The sequence below is a fragment of the Lontra canadensis genome, unplaced genomic scaffold, assembly GCF_010015895.1.
Source record: "Lontra canadensis isolate GAN:19392208 unplaced genomic scaffold, GSC_riverotter_1.0 scaffold240, whole genome shotgun sequence".
In the NCBI taxonomy this organism is placed as follows: Eukaryota; Metazoa; Chordata; class Mammalia; order Carnivora; family Mustelidae; genus Lontra; species Lontra canadensis.
This window is the reverse complement of record NW_022631234.1, coordinates 821,007-843,673: the sequence shown is the minus strand read 5'-3', so window position 1 is coordinate 843,673 and position 22,667 is coordinate 821,007.

The following is a 22,667-nucleotide window of genomic DNA, read 5'->3' as shown; positions in this document are numbered from 1 at the left end:
TTCCACCCCCTCACTTTAAATCTGAAGGTGTCTTCGGATTTAAGATGAGTTTCTTGTAGGCAACATATAGATGGGTTTTGTTTTTTTATCCATTCTGATACCCTATGTCTTTTGATTGGGGCATTTAGCCCATTAACATTCAGGGTAACTATTGAGAGATATGAATTTAGTGCCATTGTATTGCCTGTAAGGTGACTGTTATTGTATATTGTCTCTGTTTCTTTCTGATCTACTATTTTTAGGGTCTCTCTTTGCTTAGAGGACCCGTTTCAATATTTCCTGTAGAGCTGTTTTGTTGTTTGCAAATTCTTTCAGTTTTTGTTTGTCCTGGAAGCTTTTAATCTCTCCTTCTATTTTCAATCATAGCCTAGCTGGATATAGTATTCTTGGCTGCATGTTTTTCTCATTTAGTACTCTGAATATATCATGCCAGCTCTTTCTGGCCTGCCAGGTCTCTGTGGATAAGTCTGCTGCCAGTCTAATATTTTTACCATTGTATGTTACAGACTTCTTTTCCCGGGCTGCTTTCAGGATCTTCTCTTTGTCACTAAGACTTGTAAATTTGACTATTAGGTGACGGGGTGTGGACCTATTCTTATTGATTTTGAGGGGGGTTCTCTGAACCTCCTGGATTTTGATGCTTGTTCCCTTTGCCATATTGGGGAAATTCTCTCCAATAATTCTCTCCAATGTACCTTCTGCTCCCCTCTCTCTTTCTTCTTCTTCTGGAATCCCAATTATTCGAATGTTGTTTTGTCTTATGGTGTCACTTATCTCTCGAATTCTGCCCTCGTGGTCCAGTAGCTGTTTGTCCCTCTTTTTCTCAACTTCTTTATTCTCTGTCATTTGGTCTTCTATATTGCTAATTCTTTCTTCTGCCTCATTTATTCTAGCAGTGAGAGCCTCCATTTTTGATTGCACCTCATTAATAGCTTTTTTTATTTCAACTTGGTTAGATTTTAGTTCTTTTATTTCTCCAGAAAGGGCTTTTATATCTCCTGAGAGTGTTTCTCTAATATCTTCCATGCCTTTTTCGAACCCGGCTAGAACCTTGAGAATCACCATTCTGAACTCTAGATCTGACATATTACCAATGTCTGTATTGATTAGGTCCCTAGCCTTTGGTACTGCCTCTTGTTCTTTTTTTTTGTGGTGAATTTTTCCGTCTGGTCATTTTGTCCAGATAAGAGTATATGAAGGAGCAAGTAAAATACTAAAAGGGTGGCAACAACCCCAGAAAAAATATGCTTTAGCCAAATCAGAAGAGATCTCAAATTGTGAGGGGGGAGAAAGGGGATAAAAAGAGGTTCAGAAAGAAAAAAAAAAAAAAGAAACAATTAAAAAAACAAAACCAATGAAGAAAAAATATAACAAGGAAAAAGATATATATATATTAGATAAACTAATTAAAAAACATTAAAAAAGAGAAGGGTAAAAGTTAAAAAAATTTAGCAGAAGAAGAGAAAAAAAATTGAAAAAGGAGAAAAAAAGTTAAATTAACTGCAAGGCTAAAGAATCATGGGGAGAAAGCCATGAGTTCCGTGCTTTGCTTTCTCCTCCTCTGGAATTCCGCTGCTCTCCTTGGTATTGAAACTGCACTCCTTGATAGGTGAACATGGTCCTGGCTGGGTTTCTTGTTGATCTTCTGGGGCAGGGTCCTGTTGTAGTGATTCTCAAGTGTCTTTGCTCCAGGCGGAATTGCACTGCCCTACCAGGGGCCGGTCTGTGTAATCCACTCGGGTTTGCTTTCGGGAGCTTTTGTTCCCTGAGCACTTTCCGTCGAGTTCCGGAGGATGGGAATGAAGATGGTGGCTTCCCAGTCTCCAGCCCGGAGGAGCTGAGAGCCCGGGGCCCCACTCCTCAGTGTGCCCTCAGAGAACAGCGCCCAATTACTCCTGTCACCCTGGCCTCTGGCCCGCTCCGAGCTGGCCGAGCCTGCGACCGGTTCAAGGTAACCCCGAGCTTAGAGCTCACTCCTCGGCTCTGTCTCTGTAGCCGGCTTCCCCGTTCTAATACCTGTAAGTTCTGTGACACTCAGACACCCCCGATCTTTCTGTGACCCTGCGGGACCTGAGGCCACGCTGACCCCGCATGGGCTTCACCCCGGTTTAGACTCTGAAGCGATGTCCCTCAGTGGCACAGACTTTTAAAAGTCCTGATTTTGTGCTCCGTTGCTGCGCTGCTTGCCGGGAGCCGGCCCCTCCCCCCGCGGTCTATCTTCCCATCGCTTTGGATTCACTTCTCCACCAGTCCTACCTTTCAGAAAGTGGTTGATTTTCTGTTTCTAGAGTTGCTGTTCTTCTCTTTGATCTCCCGTTGGATTTGTAGGTGTTTGCAATCTTTAGATAAGATATCTAGCTGATCTCCTGCTACCTGGAGTAGTCTCAGCCTGCTACTTCTCCGCCATCTTGACTCCTCCCTGTAGCTTAAAATTTTTAAAGAGGGAAAAATCCAAGCCCAGTTGGTTTCAGTGGGAATTCCAGTGAACATATGAAGAAGAAATAACATCAATCCACAAACCACTTCCAGAATATAGAAGAGGTGGAAAAATATTTTACCTCACTTTATTAAAAAAAAAAAAAAACATTAGCATGATATCAAAATCAGGTAAAAATTCTAAAAGTATAGGCCAATATTTATAAGAACATAGAGAAAAATTCTGAAAAAAATATTAACAAACACAGCAATACATGGAAAAGATAATATAGTCTGACTGAATCAGGATTATTCCAGGAATGCAAAATTGTCCTAAACTTAAAAAAAGTGACAAATACAATTTACCATATCACAATCTAAAAAAGAAAATGTGATCATTATAATAAAGACATAAAACACATTAGATTAATAAATCAATATCTGCATTTCCATTCCTATTGAAAACTATCAGCAAACTAGAAATATATGTAAAAATCTTTAACTTGATAAAGGGCACCTACAAAGAAAACTCCAGTTAATATCACCATTAATGAATAAAGACTGAATAACTTCTCCCCCCAAAACCAGATGAGACAAGGATGTCTGCTCTTATCAATTTCATTAAACATCATAGTAAAGGGTCTATCCAGATCAATATGGTAAGAAAAAGAAATTTAAATATGCATATTGGAAAAGAATAAGACATTCTCTGTTTCTAGGTAATGTGATTGTCTACATACAGGGGATGCAAGAAATTAGATTCTAGAAAGAATAAGTAAATTTAGCAAGAGAAACTTAGTCCCATAAGGATAAATTAAATTGAAAAAAAGAAAATAACTAAAAAAGTTGGGACCTGGCAGATCAAAGTCTAAATGTGGAAAAGGGATTTCAAAATATGTGGGGAGTAAAGCAGCAGCCCAGGAGAGCCATTCCCTCTGGGAAAAAATAAAATAAAATAAAATAAAATCTATAGAGAAAAGAAAGTAGGAAAGAATCAACTAAGAGAGATAAACTAAGGATCATTCAGAATGAAAGAGATAAAAGGATAGATAATACTTGGTCTCCCCTGTTTCCAAAAACAATAAAGTAACTGCAAAGATGAGAACATACTGATAGATGAAAACATCCTGAAGTAGATATTGTGTCCATTAAATAAACACTCAAGACACTTCCATATAAGACTATAACTAAAAGTCAGAAAACGCAAACTAAATCTTTCATGCAAACAAAAATATCCCCCAAATTAAGTATAAAACTTAAGATAATTATATCATACTGAAAACTCTATTAAATATGTTTAAGCATTTCAAGACATGGAAAAAAAAAATAAAGAGCACCTTGAATCAAAAATGTGAATACAAAGCCCAGAAATGGAAAAAGAAAAAGAAATTGCACAAGGGCTCACTGAAATAAGAAGAAAAATTTTGAAAGAATGAAGAATAAAGATGATAGATTCAGATGAAAACTTTGTAAAGAATATTGAAGAAAAAGAAAAAAAATACAGAGAATTTTTAAAGTTTTTTTTTAAGCAAAAAGGATCAGAAGCGAATGATAGAAATGCCAGAAAAAAAGACTAAACATTCTTCATTGATGATTCAGAAGAATGAAGAAAATTGAAAGAAAAAGAAAATCAAAATAGTGAACCAGTAATCATATTTAAAAGCAAAACTCAAGAAAATATTTCAAGTAAAAGAAAGATTGTCCCAGGAAAATCAAATCTAAAACAAATTCTAATATTGCTATCAAGGTTTAAATTTAATTTTAAAAAAATCTTTAGGACCTCCAGAAGAAAACAAAAACAGCATAACTGCAGAGCTTGGTCCCCTGTAACAGCAAAAAAGAAAAGGAATGAGTTTTCTCACAAAGCTGGCACTATTTGGCTTGACAGAGATGGAGCACAGACTGAGGTTTTTTGCTTTTTTTCAAAGAGCAGAGGAAGCAAAGGTGTCATTGGCCATAGTCTTAGTGTGCACACCCCAAGAGATCAGCCTCAAACACTGCAGACCACTGAAATTTTTTTTCAGTCAAAACCAGTCCATAAAGGCTGGAGTGGTAGCTTCATTTTCAGATATGCAGACAACAAAGCAAACATACAACAAACGTGAAGAATCAAGAAAATATGACACAAAGGAAGAAGGCAAATCTCCAGTAACAAACCCTAAAAAATAGAGATCTGTAAATTGTCTGGCAAAGAATTGAAAATAATAATCTTAAGGAGCTCAGTGTATTACAATGGAACACAAATAGACACCTCAACAAAAACAGGAAAAGAATACATGAATAACATGAAATTTCAACAGCGAGATAGAAACTTCTTTTTAAAGAACCAAACAGAAATACTGTAGCTGAAGAATATAATAACTAAATTGAAACATTCACTAAAGGTTTTCAAAAACAGACATGATTGAGCTGAAGGTACAACCAACAAAAACAAAGATCATTTAAAATTATGCTCTCAGAGGAACAAAAAGAAAAAAAATAATAAAAAAAGAGAGAAAAGAATCTAATGCACTACAGGAGGCAATCAAGGAATCCATACACACATTATGAGACTCCCACAATGAGAAGAGAAAGAAAAAGAGTGCAGGAAGTCTATATAAAGAAATACTTACAAATACAGGGAGGAAAGTAGACATTCAGGTTCATGAAGCCCCGAGAATGTTAATAGGTTTAATGTACGCATTATAATTAAATTGTCATAAGTTAAAGACAAAAAGAAAATTTTGAAAGCAGCACGAAAAAATGATTCATCCCAAAAAATCCCATGGAGCCCCCAAAAAGACTGTTAAGTGGATTTCTCAGCAGAAACCTTGCTGGAGAGTAGGAAGATATGTTCAAAATACTGAAAAAGAAAATGTGCCAAACAAGAATATTATAGTTAGAAAATCTGTACTTCAAAAATAAAAGAGAGATGAGCACATTCTCAGACAAAAGGAGTTCTTCATCACTAGGCATGCCTTACCAGAAATGCTAAATGGAGTTCTTCAAGCTGAAATGAAGGGAAACTATTTAGCAGCATGAAAGCATGTAAAAGTATAAAACTCACTGGTTAAAGGAAATAATTAAATACAACATATTATATTACTGCATTGGTGGCACATAACCACTTTCAAGTCAAGTACAAAATTTAAAAGATAATAAAAGTAATTATAACTATAATAATTTATTAATGGTTACACAATATAAAAAGATGTAAACTGTGACATCAAAATATACAGACAGTGTTGGGAGGAGGAAAGTGTAATGTCATCTAAAGCAATCAAAAGTTGCTCTCAGTTTAAAATAGACTGTTATGAGACATTTTATACCAGCCTCATATTTATGGAAACACAAATTAAAAAGTTGTAGTGGGGGGAGAGGGGAGGGAGAGGGTGGTGGGGTTATGGACAATGGGGAAAGTATGTGCTATGAAGTGTGTAAACTTGGCGATTCACAGACCTGTACCCCTGGGGCTAATACATTATATGTTAAAAAAAATTTTAAAAATATGTATACAAATTAAAATGCAAAAAAACACAAACTATAAAAGAGAAAGGAATGAAAGCATACCACTACAAAGGAAGACAGCAAGAGAAGAAACAAAGAAATAGAAAACACTCATAAAACAATTAACAAAATGGCAAAAATGAGTTCTCACCTATATATAATTACTTAAAGTATAAATAGATCAAATTCTACATCAAAAGACTCTAAATAAAATTAGCTAAATGGAGTTTTTATTTTTTTTATTTTTTTTATTTTTTTAAAAGATTTTTATTTATTTATTTATTTGACAGACAGAGATCACAAGCAGGCAGGGAGACAGGCAGAGAAAGAGGAGGAAGCAGGCTCCCCACCGAGCAGAGATCCCGATGTGGGGCTCAATCCCAGAACCCTGGGATCATGACCTGAGCCGAAGGCAGAGGCTTTAACCCACTGAGCCACCCAGGTGCCCCTTCTGTAGGAGATTTAAATTTGTTACATATTAATTGTGGAGAGCACATCTAATTTTAGAACATTTTTAGCATCACAAAATAAACTATAATCATTAGTAGTCACTTCCCATTTTCCCCTCCTTCCAGTTTTTGGCAACCATTAATCTACTTTCTGTCTCTATGGATTTGCCTATTCTGGATATTTCATATAAATGGAATGATTTAACAGTAATTGTGATGGGCTTCTTTCACTTTCAAGTTTCATCCATGTTGTTGCATGTATCAGTACTTCATTTATTTTTATTGGCAAATCATATTCCTTGTATGGATATAACGCATCAGTTTATGAACATTTCAGTTGTTTCCACTTTTTGGATATTCTGACAACATTAGTATGAATATTCATACATAAGTTTTTGTGTGGATTTATGTTTTCATTTATTTGGGGCATATAGTTATGAACAGAATTCCAGGGTCATATGGTAGTTCTCTGTTTAATACATTATCAAACATCCATAGTGGCAGCACTTCTTTCATGAGATCTTGATTCCTTGTTTTTCTGGCTATCATTGACCGTATTTGTCATTTTAGTTAAAAAAAAAAAAAAAAACTTGCATAAGTAATTTGATGACTGTAACAACATTCTTACTCCAGAGAGCATTCAACTAATTTTGATACTTTTCTTGGATCTACAAAAGATTTTAATTTTGATAAAGTCAAATTTATTTATTTTTTTTCTTTTGTCTGTGTTTTTGATGTAATGTCCAAGAATTCATTACCAAAACAATGTTGTGAAGATTTTCTCTCTGTTTTCTTCCAAATGTTATATGGTATTAGCCCTTATTATGTCTTATTCTATCTTGGGTTAATTTTTGTGTATGGTAGAGATAAAGGTCCAATTTTATTATTTTGTATGTGGATATCCAGTTTTCTTAGCATTATGGTTGAGAAATCTGTGCTTTCCCCAGTGAATAGTCATGGTACTTTATCAACAATCAATTGACCATATATATAAAAATTTATTTCTGGGCTTCTTTTCTTATTTCATTGGTCCACATATCTGTCCTTATGGCAGTATCACAGTGTTTTGATTACTGTAGCTTTGTGATAAATTTTGTAACCAGAAAGTGTAAGTCCTTCCATTTTGTTCTTTTCCAAGATTGTTCTGGTCATTCAGAGTCTTTTGGGGTGCCATATGAATTTTATGATGTTTTGTCTGTTTTGCACACACAGAAAACCCTAAGTGTTATTATAGATTACATTGAATTTGTAGAATATAGTGGGTATTACTATAATCTTAACAAGTAGTAAGCCTTCCATTTGTGAACTTAGGATGCCTTTCCATTTATTTATGTCTTCAATTTTTTTCAACAATATTTTGTAGTTTACAGTGTATAATAAGTCTTCTATACATCAAATTAAATTTTATTTAAAGTATTTTATTCTTTTTTGATGCACTGTAAATGAGATTGTTTTATTAATTTCCTTTTAAATTCCTCATTGTTAATGCACAGAAGTGAAACTAATTCTGCATATTAACTTTGTATCCTGCAACTTTGCTGAATTTGTTTATTAGCTCTAAAAGGTTATTTTTTTTCTTGCAAGTGCAGTCTTGGTGTTTATTAGCTATGAGATCCTATCATCTGTGAAAATAAAAATTTACTTTTTCATTCCAATTTGGATGCCTTTGATTCCTTTTCTTGTAATGCTCTAGCTAGAAATTTCAATATATTTAATTTAAGTGGCAAAACCAGCCATCCTTGTCTTGTTCATGAATTTAGAAAATAAAAAAACTTTCAGTCTTTCACAACTAAGAATATATAATGTTAGTTGTAGGTTTTTTACAAATGTCTTTGATTGTGTTAAGGAAGTTACTTTCTATTCCTAGATTATTGAGTGTTTTATTTTTTGTCATGAAAATGTGTTGGATTTTTTTCCCAAATTACTCTTTCTGCACCAACTGAGGTGATCATGGATTTATTCTCTTCCTTTCCATCCTACTAATGTTGTCTATAACACTGACTTTTTTACATTGAACCATCCTTATATACCAGGAATAAATCCCAGTGTATCTTCAAGACTAATCCTCTTAGTATGTTGCTATTTTGGTTTGCTTTAGTATTTTGTTGAGGCATTTGTTCCAGTATGCATGATGGATACTGGTTATGTGGTTTTCTTTTCTTGGAATGCCTTGTCTGTCTTTTGTATCCTAATTAGGAGAGCAGAGGAATTTATAATAGGATGATTGGTTAACAATGGTCACTTATATACTAAATCTCTTTTTCTACCCTCTAAAGCCAGGGAGTTTACCTCCTTTTAGTCCATAAGATTTGTCTTCTCTACAGAAATGTCACAGGGATCATCAGGCATAAGGTGATTGACTTGTGACCATAGTAAATACTGGCATATTAGTTGAACATTTACAAACTAATTGATGAAAATGTCTTTTTTTAATTTAAATTTTTAAATTTCTTAAATTATTTTTAATTTAAAATCAATTAACATACAGTGTACTAACAGTATCAGAGATAGAGTTTAGTGATTCATCAGTTGCATTGAACACTCAGTGCTCATTATACCACATGGCCTCCTTAATGCTCATCACCCAGTTACACCATCCTCCTGCCTCCCATCTAGCCACCATTAGTTTGTTTGCTATAGTTACAAGTCTTTTTGGTTTGTCTTCTCTGATTTCGTCTTATTGTATTTTTCCCTCCTTTTCTTATGTTCATCTGTTTTTTTTTCTTAACTTCTACATATGAGTGAAATCATGTGATAATTGTCTTTCTCTGACTGACTTATTTCACTTAGCATAATACCCTCTAGTTCCATCCACGTCATTACAAATGGTAAGATTCATTCTTGTTGATGGATCAGTTATATTCCATTCTGTATATATATAACACTTTTTTATCCATTCATCTACTGATGAACATCCGGTTCTTTCCATATTTTGGCTATTGTGGAAATTGCTGCTAGAAATATCTGAGTGCATGTATCACTTCAAATTACTATGTTTGTATCCTTTGGGTAACTACCTAGTAGTGTAATTGCTGGGTTGTAGGGTATCTCTATTTTTAACTTTTGATTTCCAGAGTGATGCACCAGTTTGCATTCCCACCAACAGTGGAGGAAGTTCCCTTTTTCTGCATCTTTACCAATACCTGTTGTTTTGGTGCTGTTGTTTTAGCCATTCAGATGGGTGTGAAGTGTTACCTCGTCATGGTTTTACTCTGTATTTCCCTATCATGAGCATATTTTCATGTGTTTGTTAGCCATCTGAGTGTCTTTGGAAAAATGTCTATTCTTGTTCTGTCCACTTCTTAAATGGATATGTGTGTGTGTGTATGTGTGTGTGTGTGTGTGTGTGTGTGTGTGTGTGTGGTGTTGAGTTTGATCAATTCTTTATGTTTTGCACATGAACCCTTTATCAGATACATCATTTGCAAATATCTTCTCCCATTCTGTAGGCTGCCTTTAGTTTTGTTGACTGCTTCCTTCACTGTGCAAAAGCTTTTTCTCTTGAGGAAGTCTCAGTTCATTTTTGCTTTTGTTTCCCTTGCCTCCAGGATTTTCATAAGAATTTTCTCAGGTCAAAGTCAAAGTGATTGGTGCCTGTGTGCTTCTCTAGAATTTTGATGATTTCCTGTCTCATATTTAGGACTTTCATCCATTTTGAATTTATTTTTGTGTGAGGTGTAAGAAGGTGGTTCAGTTTTTTTCTTCTGCATGCAGCTATGGAGTTTTCAAAATACCAATTGTTGAAGAGACTATCTTTTTTCCATTGAACATTCTTTCTGCTTTTATTGAAGATTAGTTGAACATATAGTTGTGGCTCCATTTTTGGGTTTTCTATTCAGTTCCATTGATCTATATGTCTATTTTTGTGACAGTACCATACTGCCTTGATGATTACAGCTTTGTAATATGAAGTGAAGTCTGGAATTATGTTGCCATCAGCATTATAAATGTGGTATATGTTGTTGATTGATTTGTGAATACTGAACTCCCCCATCCAGCCTAGGAATACATTTCACTTGATCGTGGTGAATAATTCTTTTAGAAATTGCCAGCATCTTGTTGAAAATTCTTACATCCATGTTCATCAGGGATATTGGCCTATAATTCTCCTTTTCAGTGGGTTGTTCTCTGTGTTTGGAATAAAGGTATTGTTGAGCTCATAGGATGAGTTTGGAAGATTCCTTCCACTTCTGTTTTTTGGAACAGTTTGAGGAAAAAAAAAGTTATTAACTATTCTTTAAATGTCTTACAGAATACGCCTGGAAAGCCGTCTGGCCCTGAACTTTTATTTGTTGGGAGATTTTTGATTTTTGATTCATTTTCTTTGCTGGTTGTAAGTCTGTTCAAATTCTCTATTCCCTCCTGTTTCAGCTTTGGTAGTTTGCATGTGTCTAGGCATCTGTTCTTTCCTTCTAAATTGTCCAGTTTATTGGCATAAAATTTTTCATAATATTCAGATAATTATTTGTATTTCTAAGGTGTTGGTTGTGATGGGTCCTCTATCATTCACGATTTTATTCATTTTGGGTCCATTCTCTTTTTGCTAAATCTGGCCAGGGGTTTGTCAATTTTACTAATTCTTTCACAAAACTAGCTCTTAGTTCCATTTAACTGTTTTCTTTTTAAAGATTTTATTTATTTGACAGAGACAGTGAGAGAGGGAACACAAGCAGGGGGAGTGAGAGAGGGAGAAGCAGGCTTCCCGCTGTGTAGGGAGCCCGATGTAGGGCTCGATCCCAGGACCCCAGGATCATGATCTGAGCCGAAGGCAGATGCCTAACGACTGAGCCGCCTGGGCGCCCCCCATTTAACTGTTCTAACTTTTTTTATTTGCTTGTTTGTTTCTATACTACATATTTTTGCTCTAATCATTATTATTTCCTTTCTTCTGATGGTTTTAGGTTTTATTTGCTATTGCATTTCCAGCTTCTTTTGGTGTAAGGTTAGGTTGTGTATTTGAGACTTTGCTTCTTGAGGTGGGCCTCCATTGCATATACTTCCCTCTTAGGACAGCCTTTGCCATATCCCAAAGTTTTGGGACTATCATTTTATTATTATTATTTTCACTTATTTCCATATATTTTTAAATTTCTTCATTGATTTCCTGTTGACCCATTCATTGTTTAGTGACATGCTCTTTGACCTCCATATATTTGTGTTCATTCCATGTTTTTTCTTGTGATTGACTTCAAGTTTTATAGCATTGTGGTCTGAAAATATGCATGGTATTATCTCGGTCTTTTTGTACTTATTGAGGGCTGATTGATGACCTAGTATGTGATCTACCCAGAGAATGTTCCATGTGCACTCAAAAAGAACATGTATACTGCTGCTTTAGGATGAAATGTTCTGAATGTATCTCTTTAATCCATGTGGTCCAGTGTGTAATTCAAGCCACTCTTTTCTTGTTGATTTTCTGCTGATATATCTGTCCATCATTGTAAGTAGGGTGTTCAATTCTCCTACTACTATGGTATTATTATCATTGTGTTTCTTTATGTTTATTATAAATCCATTTATATATCTAGGTGCTTCCAATTTGGGGGCATAAACATTTATAGATCCTTTCTTCATCTCATTTCACAGTCTTTGGTTTGAAATCCAGTTTGTGTGATATAGGTATGGCTACTTCAATTTTCTTTTAAAGTCCATTAGCTTGATTGATGGTTCTTGTTCCCCTCACTTTCAATATGCCAATGTCTTTTGGTCTTACAATAAGTTTCTTGTAGGCAGCACATAGGTCTTGTGTGTGTGTGTGTGTGTGTGTGTGTGTGTGTGTGTGTGTTTTTATCCATTATGATATCCTTTGCCTTTTGATCAGAACATTTGGTCCATTTCCACTTGGACTGATTACAGGTAGATATGAATTTGGTGCCTTTGTGTTACCTGTAATGTTGGTGGTTTGGGTGATGTTCTCTGTTCCTTTCTAGTCTTTTTTGCTTTGTTGTTGTTGTTGTTTTGTTTTGTTTTTGTTTGTTTGTTTCCACTCAAAGAGTCCCCTATAATATATCTTGCTGGGTTGCTTAGTGGTCAAGAACTCCTTTAGTTTTTGCTTGTCTGGGAAACTGTCTCTCCTTCTATTCTGCATGACAGCCTTGCTGGATAAAGAATTCTTGGTTGCTTATTTTTCCCCATTGAGCACTTTGAATGTATCATGCCACTTTCTTCTGGCCTGTCAAATTTCTGTGGACAGATCTGCTGCAACTGTGATTTATCTTGCCTTGTAGCTTAAGGGCTTATTTCCCTCCTTGCTTCTTTCAGGATTATTTTCTTGTGTGTCTGTAAATTTGACTATGTGTCTTGGTGTGGGTCAGCATTTGTTGAATTTGATGGGAGTTCTCCATACAGTCCATACTGTTTGGATTTTGATGTATATTTCTCTCCCCAGATTAGAGAATTTTTCAGTTATAATCTGCTCAGATTAAAATTCTGTCTCTTTTCCCCCCACTCTTCTTTGGGACACCTATGATATGACTATTATTATGTGTTAAGGAGTCACTGAGGTTCTTAAGTATACATTCATGATCCACTAAGTTTTTTGCCCTCTTCTTTTTGCCTCATTATTTTCCATATTTTGATCATCTATAGCTCTGATTTATTTCCAGCGCCATCCATCCTTGTTGTTGCATCTGGTCAGTTTTGCTTCTGAGCTATAGCATTTTTTGTTTTGGCCTGACAAGTGTTTAGTTCTTTTATCTCTGCAGTAAGGGATTCTTAATTTCTTCTATGCTTTTCAAATCCAGCTAGTATCCTTATGATTGTTGTTTTAAATTCTGCTTCAGGCATCTTAGTTATATCAATTTTGATTATCTCCCTGGCCATGACTTCTTCCTATTCTTTCTTTTGACATGAATTCCTCCATCATGTCATTTTGTGTAAGTCACTGTTGTGTGTGTGTGTGTGTGTGTGTGTGTGTGTGTGTGGGGTTATTAGGAAAGTCTGTTATTTTCTTACTCCTGAGAGTAATGGCTATATTAAGAGAAGCTACACTGTCTTGAGCCTAGTGCATCAGGAGGTACTTCAGAATACACACTCTGGTATTGTGTTTTGGTTCCTGTTTCCCTGAGTTCAGTCTGCTGCAGAGTTTCTCCTTGCCTGCCATGGGGGCTGTTTGGATCTTTTCCTCTGTGTGGCAAGTTTTAACTAGGTATTTTTGGTCTGCTTGTTAAAAGGAGCTACATTCTTTTTCCCCTACAGCTGAAGCTTGCACAGTCTATAATTAGTAGACTTGGTGCATGTGTGGGGTTTGTGCTGGTCTTCTGTGGGAGAGGATTGCTGTGCTAATTCTCAGGCAGACAGGCACTAGTGGAGATAAACCTGAAGGGTGTAGGAGGGTGGGGCTTGGTGTAAGCAGCTCCAGCTTTCACTGGGGATGCTGTGTTGCTCATTGAGGTTGTTCAGTGCTGATGGGATGAGAGGAAATGACATCACTACAGTCTCTTATCCCCATAGCAGATACTTTGCACCTGCCACTCTTCAGGAAGCCCTCAGCAAAGAGCAGACTATCTCCCCTCCTTTGTCACTAGCTTCCTTTAGATCCCTGACTTCATCCTCTCTAAGTCCAGGCTGTCTGCCTAGTGGGCAGTACACTACTCCTCTGCTTTATCTCAGTAGTGCAGCTGAGTTTCAAAACTCCAAATTTTAGGGACCTGGTGCAACATGGACTTGCAATCATCCTCTGGGGGAGGCCCTGCTGCAATGTGGCAGGTAGTGGTTTGTCCCAGAAAGGCAGTCTAGGGAGTATGCAGTTTTTCAGACTTTATGGTAAAACATAACAGAAAGCTGACACTATGGTTCGGTACCCAGAGCTGATGTCTCAGTTCTTATGCTGGCAACCAGGGCAGCATGTTGGTACCTGCCAATAATTTGTCCCTTGAAAGGCTATGCCACCATTCCTAAAAGCACTCAAATAATTAGAATGGTTTCTTGCCATACTCCTAGGGGATTTTCAGACCATATTACCCATTCCTGGGCCCCTGCACGCCTTCCTTTTAGGAGCACCAGTAAGTCCACCAGGAATGAACCTGATGATGGCCCAGATTTTAAAAACTTCAGACTTGGAGCTCCACTTCTAACAAAAACTTTCAGTAGTCAGTCCCTCTCCTTTTCCCAATCAATGGTTTTGGGCAATGCTCTGCACACTGCCTTCACAGTCTCTCTCTCCTCTCTTCAAGATCAGGGAACTTTCCCTTTGCAACACCTGCAATTTTTTCTCCCCCCAAATCAACTCTCTGCTGCTCCTATCTTCCAAAGTGTGGCCATTTTTCTACTTCTAGATGCGCAGTTTGTTCTCTCAGTCTTCAGACTGATTTTGTGTTCAGGATGATTTGATATTTATATAGCTATGTTCAAAGGATGAAGTAAGCTTAGAGTCCTACTCTTCCATCATCTCAACTCCTACTCTTTTTAAAATATTTTTTTTTACTTCTAATTATGATCTTTTCCAATTATGCCCACTTCCACTTCTTGTAAGGTTGGTTAGTCATTATGTAATCCTTTAACTTTTGTTTGTTAACAAAATCTCCAAGAAACTCTAACTTTCCTTCTAGACTGAATGATAGCAGTCCTGGGTAGAATATTCTTGTTTTTTGTTTTGTTTTGTTTTGCTTTGTTTTGCTGTTTTGTTTTGTTTTTTCCTTTCAACAGTCCTGGCCTATTAGATTTGTTTTTATTTTTGTTTTTGTTTTTTAATTAGCTTATAGCTTTATGGGGTTTCCCTTGTATGAAACTGCTTTCTTTTCCCTTGCAGATTTTAAAAGTCTGCCTTATAATAAAGGCATATTTCTGCTATTTTCATTTTTATGTGTCTTTTTGTAAACATGTTTGGATTCCTCCTGCTCAGAGGCTGCTGTGCTTCCTGGGCCTGGATGTCTAATCCTTCCCCAGATTAAGGAAGTTTTTAGCCATTATGCTTTTAGATAACTTCTCTTCCCCTTTCTTTCTCCTGAAATCCCTATCATGTAAATGATATGCTTGATGATGTCATAGAGTTCCCTGAAACTTTTCTCATTTTTTAATCCTTTTTTCTTCAGTTTTGTTGCTTTCTATTACCTTGCATTCCAAATTGCTGATCTATTCTTCTGCATCCTCTACTCCACTGTTGCTTCTATCTAGTGTATTTTTATTCGGTTATTGAATTCTTCAGCTTCGATTAGTTCTTTTTTATATCTTTGTTGAAGTTCTCACTGAGTTCATCCACTCTTTTCTCAAGTCCAGTGAGTTTTTTATGACCATTATGTTGAATTCTTTATCAGGCATATTGCTTATCTTAGTTTTATTTAACTAATTTATTGTGATTTTGTCTTATACTTTGATTTGGGACATAATCCCCTGTCTCCTCATTTTGCCCAATTCTCTGTTCTTGTTTCGATGTATTAGGAAGGCCAAGTATGTCTACAGGTCTTGAGAGTAGTAATCTTTTGCAGAGAAGTTCCTGTGGTGCCCTAAAGACTAACCCCTCTTGGTCACCAGAACTAGGCATTCCAGGGTTATTCCCAGTGTAGGCTACATGTACCCTCCTGTTTTAGCTGACAACCATTGCCCAGCTGGTTGCAATGACCGTCTTTGTGGGTGCGCTGGGTAGGATTTGATCCCTGGACTGATGAGAGTAGTTGCTTAGTCTGCTGTGAGATGTTGGTGGGTGTGGCTGGAGTAGCTGGGTGTACCTATTTGCACTTAACCCCTCTCCCTGCATAGCCAGCTAAGAGGCTTGGCTTCAAGAACTGGGCATGCTCATGTGCAAGCTTATCTCCTCTCTTCCACAGGGCAAGAGTTACTTGTAGGGTAGGTGGTCCTTGCTGAGGCTGCTGGCTTGGTGTTGCCAGGCACTAGATGCGTTAGAGGGATGCCTGCCAAATAGGTGATTTGGAAGGGATGTGTCTGCATGGGATGTCAGGGTGAGGCTTGTGGTGCTAGCAAGGCAGATAGTATTAACAGGGCTTCCACAAGTGCTTCGATTATCTAGGTTGGGGAAGGGGGTGAGAAATAACCCTCACAAGTTCTTTTGTTTCCTGAGAAATCTTCAGGAGATCCCTGCCCCTCCAGAACACGTTATGAGTTTAGTCAATAAATCTCCCTCAGATATACCCCAGATATCTTAATTGCTGTGTTTCTTGCTGATTTACTTAGTATGCTTGCTCTTTGAGGGTAGTAACTTGGTTTCCTATTGGCCTCCAGCTCTCCCAGGGTTAAACCTGATAATTTTTTTTAAGATTTTATTTAGTTATTTGACAGACAGATCACAAGTAGGAAGAGAAGCAGGCAGAGAGGGAGGGGGAACCAGGCTCCCTGCCAAGCAGAGACCCTGACGTTGGGCTCAATTCCAGGACCCTGGGATCATGACCTAGGCCGAAGGCAGAGGCCCCAACCCACTGAGCCACCCAGGTGCCCCAAGCCTGATGATTTTTAAAGCTCCAGGAGTTAAATTCTGCTGGTTTTCAAAGCCAGATGTTATAGGGACTCATCTTACCAGTGTGCATCCCAGGGACATGGGAGCCCAGTGTGTGGTCTGATCTCAGTTTTCTTTGATTCTGTTGTTCCTTTAGATTATGGTTAGTCAGGCTGGGGATTTGGTTCCTAACCAGATCTCTCTACCACTTTGTTACTTTTCCAGATCTGCCTTGTCTCTACAATTAGCTGTGAAATATCTGTTCTGCTAGTTCTTGGGTCATTCTCAGAGTTGCATAGATATAGATGTTACCTGGGTGTGTCATGGAATGAGATGAGGTCAGGGTCCTCCTATGTCATCTTCCCTGGCTCTTAGTTTAAATTTTTTGAAGATCTTCTCTACTGTTTTTTTTTTTTTTATTAAGGTTGTACCAATTTATAATTCTACCAACACAAGATAACAACTGTTGGCGAAAATGTAGAGAAAAAGTTAGTTTTTAGTCTATTGATTGTTTGCTTTATCAGTTGTAACGTGTTTTTCAATTTAGTTCATTGAAATCTTCTCCAATTTTTCTAAGGTAATGTAAATAAGATCTGTCAATTTTGTTTATCTTCCCAAAACCAACTTTTAGTTTCATTGATCTTTTGTATTGTTTTTCTGGCTTTTATTACATTTATAAAAGCTTTATTATTTCTTTCCTTTATTAACTTTGAGGTAGTAAGCCTTGAGGTTTCAAGTTAACTTGTTTATTTAAGATCTTTCTTCTTTCTTACTGTAGGATTGATCATTATAAATTTTCCTTTTATAAATGTTTTGCTATTTCCCTTATGTTTCTGTATGTTGTGATTTCATTTTCATATATCTCAAGACATTTTTTATTTCCCTTTTGTTGTTTACTTCTTTGACAAATTGGGTTTTCAGAACATTTTGTTTAATCTCATTGTATTTGTGACTCTGTCACCTTTCTTCCCATTACTGACCTGTAGTTTCATATAACTGTGACAAAAAAATTATATACTTGATATGATACCAATTTTCATAAATTTGTCAAGACTTGTTTTGTGACTAAAATATGATCTATCCTGGAGAATACCCTGTGTGCACTTGAGAAAAATGTTCATTCTGGTACTGTTGAATGGCATGATATGTATATGTCTGTTAAGTCCATTTGATATAAAATATAGTTCAAATCCAGTATTTCCTTATTTACTTTATGTCTGGATGATGTATTCATTGATGAAAGGGGGGCACTGAAATTCTCACCATTGTTATTTCTCCCTGGCTTTTTTTTTTTTCTACATCTCCATAATGTAGATGGCTTCTTCCAGAGTGCAAACAACAGAGCCATTTTACAAATACCTCTGCTTCTTCAATTTACTCCCTTCTTTTTCTTTCTTCACTCTCATTTCTTTCCTCTCAACTTTCATTCCTATTTTCTTTTTCTCACTACTTTACTTCAATATTATAATAGCAATCATCATCATGTGATGAAGGCAAATCTTGGAAACACAGGAACAATTGAGGATAAGGAGTGGAAGGAAGGCAGAAAAGGATAAAAGAAGGATGAAGTGAGAGAAGAAAGAAGAAAAAAATTATGACAGTATTTTACCTTTAAACATTTTTTTCCAATTAAATACTCAAAATTCTTAAATTCTTTAGCGATTTTTTAATCAAATAATTTATTGTGAGGAATTAACTGACAAATTGAATACTCTTGCAATATTTTCTGAAGTAAGAAAGTGAACATGACCAAAGCTGAGAAAAGAATTGTATGCATCATTATAATTATTCACTTTCTAACTTTTTCTGATGAATTCCAAAATCACATACCAAGAGTTGGCTAATGAGTACTACCTGTTGCTATGTATCTGTGTATGTGTGTGTGTGTGTGTGTTTGTGTGTGTGTGTATATATCACATATATATGTATAGCATATATATAAGCATGTAATTGGTGAGATTATATTTGTGTATACACACACACACATCTGGAGAGAGAGAGAGAGAAAGAGAACATCTCTATGTATGTGTGTGTGCATGTGTGATATATAAAGATAGAGGTAGCTTAAAAAGAGTTAAAGAACCTATTAGGGTAAGAAAGTGTGAGAATATTTTAAAAAGATATTCATAAAATATAACCACCCAAAATAATATTTCTCATTTATTCTCTAATTCAGTAAAATCATCACTCTTTACCTTTCCTTTTATATTTTCTGGAGAGCATTATGTAAATCAAAATGAGTTCTCCTGCTACCACTGGGATGTGAGCGAGTGTGTGTGTGTGTGTGTGTGTGTCCATGTGTGCCTGTGTGCAGCATCTTGTTAGTTTTAACTTTACACTATTTTTTTTATTTTTTAAAAATATTTATTTATTTGAGAGAGAGAGAGAGAAGGAAAGGGGGAAGGGCAGAGGGAGAGGGAGAATCAGACTCCCCACTGAGCAAGGAGCCAGATGTGGAGGCTTGGTCCTGGGACTCCAGGATCATGTTCTGACCTGAAGGCAGACACTTAACCAACTGAGCCACTCAGACACCCAAACACACTCTTATTTTTTAAATAAATTTTAATTTTCTTCATTTATATTTACTTTGACATTTATATTACTATCAAATTAATATTTTGATTTGTTTATCAGAAGAACCTCAAAAAAGGAATTGTAAATATCCTGACAACACTTTAGTTCTGCACTATGATGCCTGTCACCACTGACTTTTCCTGCCTCTTCACTTGCATGCATTCTTTGGCTCTCCCTTTTGAATGTCTGCTCTCCCTCCCCGTTATTTGGTTTCTGCTCTTTTCCCATATTGTTTCCTTCACTTCTGTTTTCCATCTTTCCCATATTTCTTTTCTTCATCCTGTGCCTTGCCAGTGCCAGTGTAAAATTATGAATTTGATAAAATAAAAGAATTTAGTTAACAAGCACATGGTTTCCACTCAATTACGTTTATTCACAACTGTTTACTTAAGTGCCATATCATGTATTCCAGGGAAGGGTTCCCATTACTATATACATGATATTACCTCAATCTTTACTATATGGGAGAGCACTCCAAAGTCACTGAGTTAATCCTTTTAATTTGTCTTTCAAACACGTGTAAATTCTGGGAGGGGGGGCAAGATGGCAGAGAAGGAGGGGACTCTATTTCAATTGGTCCCCTGAATTGAGCTGGATATCTACCAGAGTACTCTGAACATCCATGAAACCAGTCTGAGATGTAAAATTATACATGCCTGGATCTCTATGGGGGCAGAGGATCATCAGTTGAGAGTTATAAAAGATAGAGTTGGGATTGTGCGGGAAGATATCAGAGGATAAACATAAGGGGCAAGGAGGCACCAAAAGCGAGCCATTGGAAAGTAATACCCAATAAAAAAGTTCCCTGTGTTCCTTGGCTGTGAGACAGAAAGGGACTGGTAACAGCAAACAGAACAAAGGGGTTTAAAGGACAATTGCTGGGACCAGGGACACAGGCATGGACCTAAGCCCATGGTCCCCGATGGGCACAGCAACCACCTGCCCACACCTGAGAGGAGCCAGTGTGGACTTGAGTCAGCAGTCCCAGGAATGGCAGACACCAGGGCTGAGTTCAGCTAGACAAGTATCACTCTTGGTTTTGTTGGCAAGGGGGTGTAGAGGAAAGCAGGGACCTTGGTCGACCACTGAGTGGGTCGCTGGGGTGTGCACTTACTTCCAGACTCACTCTATGAGGCCAGCATTACCTTGATCCCAAAACCAGGCAAAAGGAGAATTTCAGACCAATATCCTTGATGAATATGGATACGAAGATTCTCAACAAGATCCTAGCTAAGAGGATCCAATTGTACATTAAAGAGATTATCCATCATGACCAGGTGTATTTATCCCTGGATACAAGGGTGGTTCAACAATGGCAAATTAATCAATGTGATAGAACAAAATCAATAAGAGAAGAGAGAAGAACCACATGGTCCTCTCAATTGATGCAGAAAAAGCATTTGACAAAAATACAGCATCCTTACCAGATTAAAACTCTTCAGAGCATAGGGATAGAGGGAACACGCCTCAGCTTCATAAAATCCATCTGTGAAAAACCCACAGTGAATATCATTCTCAATGGGGAAAAGCTAACAGCCTTCCCTTTGAGATGAGGAACACGACAAGGATGCCCAGACTTGCCACTATTGTTCAACGTACTACTAGAAGTCCTAGCAACAGCAATCAGACACCAAAAAGAAATAAAATTTATTCAAACTGGCAAAGAGTAAGTCAAACTCTTTCTCCTCACAGATGACATGATACTTTATGTGGAAAACCCCAAAGACTCGACCCCCAAATTAATAGAACTCATGCAGTAATTCAGTAATGTGGCAGGATACAAAATCAATGCACAGAAATCTGTTGCTTTCTTATACATTAACAATAAAACTGTAGAAAGAGAAATTAGAGAATTGATTCTATTTCCAATAGCATCAAAAACCATAAGATACCTTGGAATAAACCTAACCAAAGAGGTAAAGGATCTATACTCTAGGAATTACATAACACTCATGAAAAAATTGAAGACACAAGAAAATGGAGAAATATTCCATGCTCATGGACCAGAAGAGTAAACATTGTTAAAATGTCTATGCTGCCCAGAGCAATCTATACTTGTAAAGCCATCCTGATCAAAATACCACTGTCATTTTTCAAAGTGCTGGAACAAACACTCCTAAAATTTGTATGGAACCAGAAAACATTGAATTGCCAAGGAAATGTTGAAAAAATAAAAATAAAGCTGGGGACAGCACATTGCCTGATTTCAAGCTTATTACAAAGCTGTGATCACCAAGACAGCATGGTACTGGCCAAAAACAGACACATAGACAAATGTAACAGAACAGAGAGCCCAGATATGGACCCTCAACTCTATGGTCAAGTAATCTTCAATAAAGCAGGAAAAAATATCCAGTGGAAAAAAGACAGTCTCTTCAATAAACGGTGCTGGGAAAATTGGACAGTTATGCATAGAAGTATGAAACTTGACCATTCTCTTTCACCATACAAAAAGATAAACTCAAAATGGATGAAAGACCCCAATGTGAAATAGGAATCCATCAAAATCCTAGGGGAGAACATAGGCAGTAACCTCTTTGACATTGACCCCAGCAACTTCTTTCAAGATATGTCTCCAAAGGCAAGGGAAACAAAGGCAAAAATGGACTTTTGGGACTTCATCAAGATTAAAATCTTCTGCACAGCAAAGGAAATAGTCAACAAAACAGAGAGGAAGCCCACGGAATGGGAGAAGATATCCACAAATGACACTACAGACAAAGGTCTATTTTCCAAGATCCATAAGGAACTTCTCAAACTCAACACCCTAGAAACAGATGATCAAGTCAAAAAATGAGCAGAAGACAAGAACAGACACTTCTCCAATGAAGACATACAAATGGCTAACATGAAAAAGTGTTCATCATCATTAGCCATCAGGGAAATTCAAATCAAAACCACACTGAGATACCGCCTTACACCAGTTAGAATGGCAAAAATTGACAAGGCAAGAAACAACAAATTTTAGAGAAGTTGTAGATAAAGGGAACCCTCTTACATTGTTGGTAGGAATGAAAATTGGTGCAGCCACTTTGGAAAACAGTGTGGAGGTTCCTCAAAAAATTAAAAATAGAGCTACTCTATGGCCCAACAATTACACTACTGGGTATTTATGCCAAAGATACAGATGTAGTGAAAAGAAGGGCCATATACACCCCAATGTTCATAGCAGCAATGTCCACAATAGCCAAAATGTGGAAAGAGCTGAGATACCCTTCAATAGACGAATGAATAAAGAAGATGTCATCCCTATACACAATGGAATATTACTCAGGCATTGGAAAGGATGATTCACCAGCTTTTGCATCAACATGGATGGGACTGGAGGAGATTTTGCTAAGTGAAATGAGTCAAGC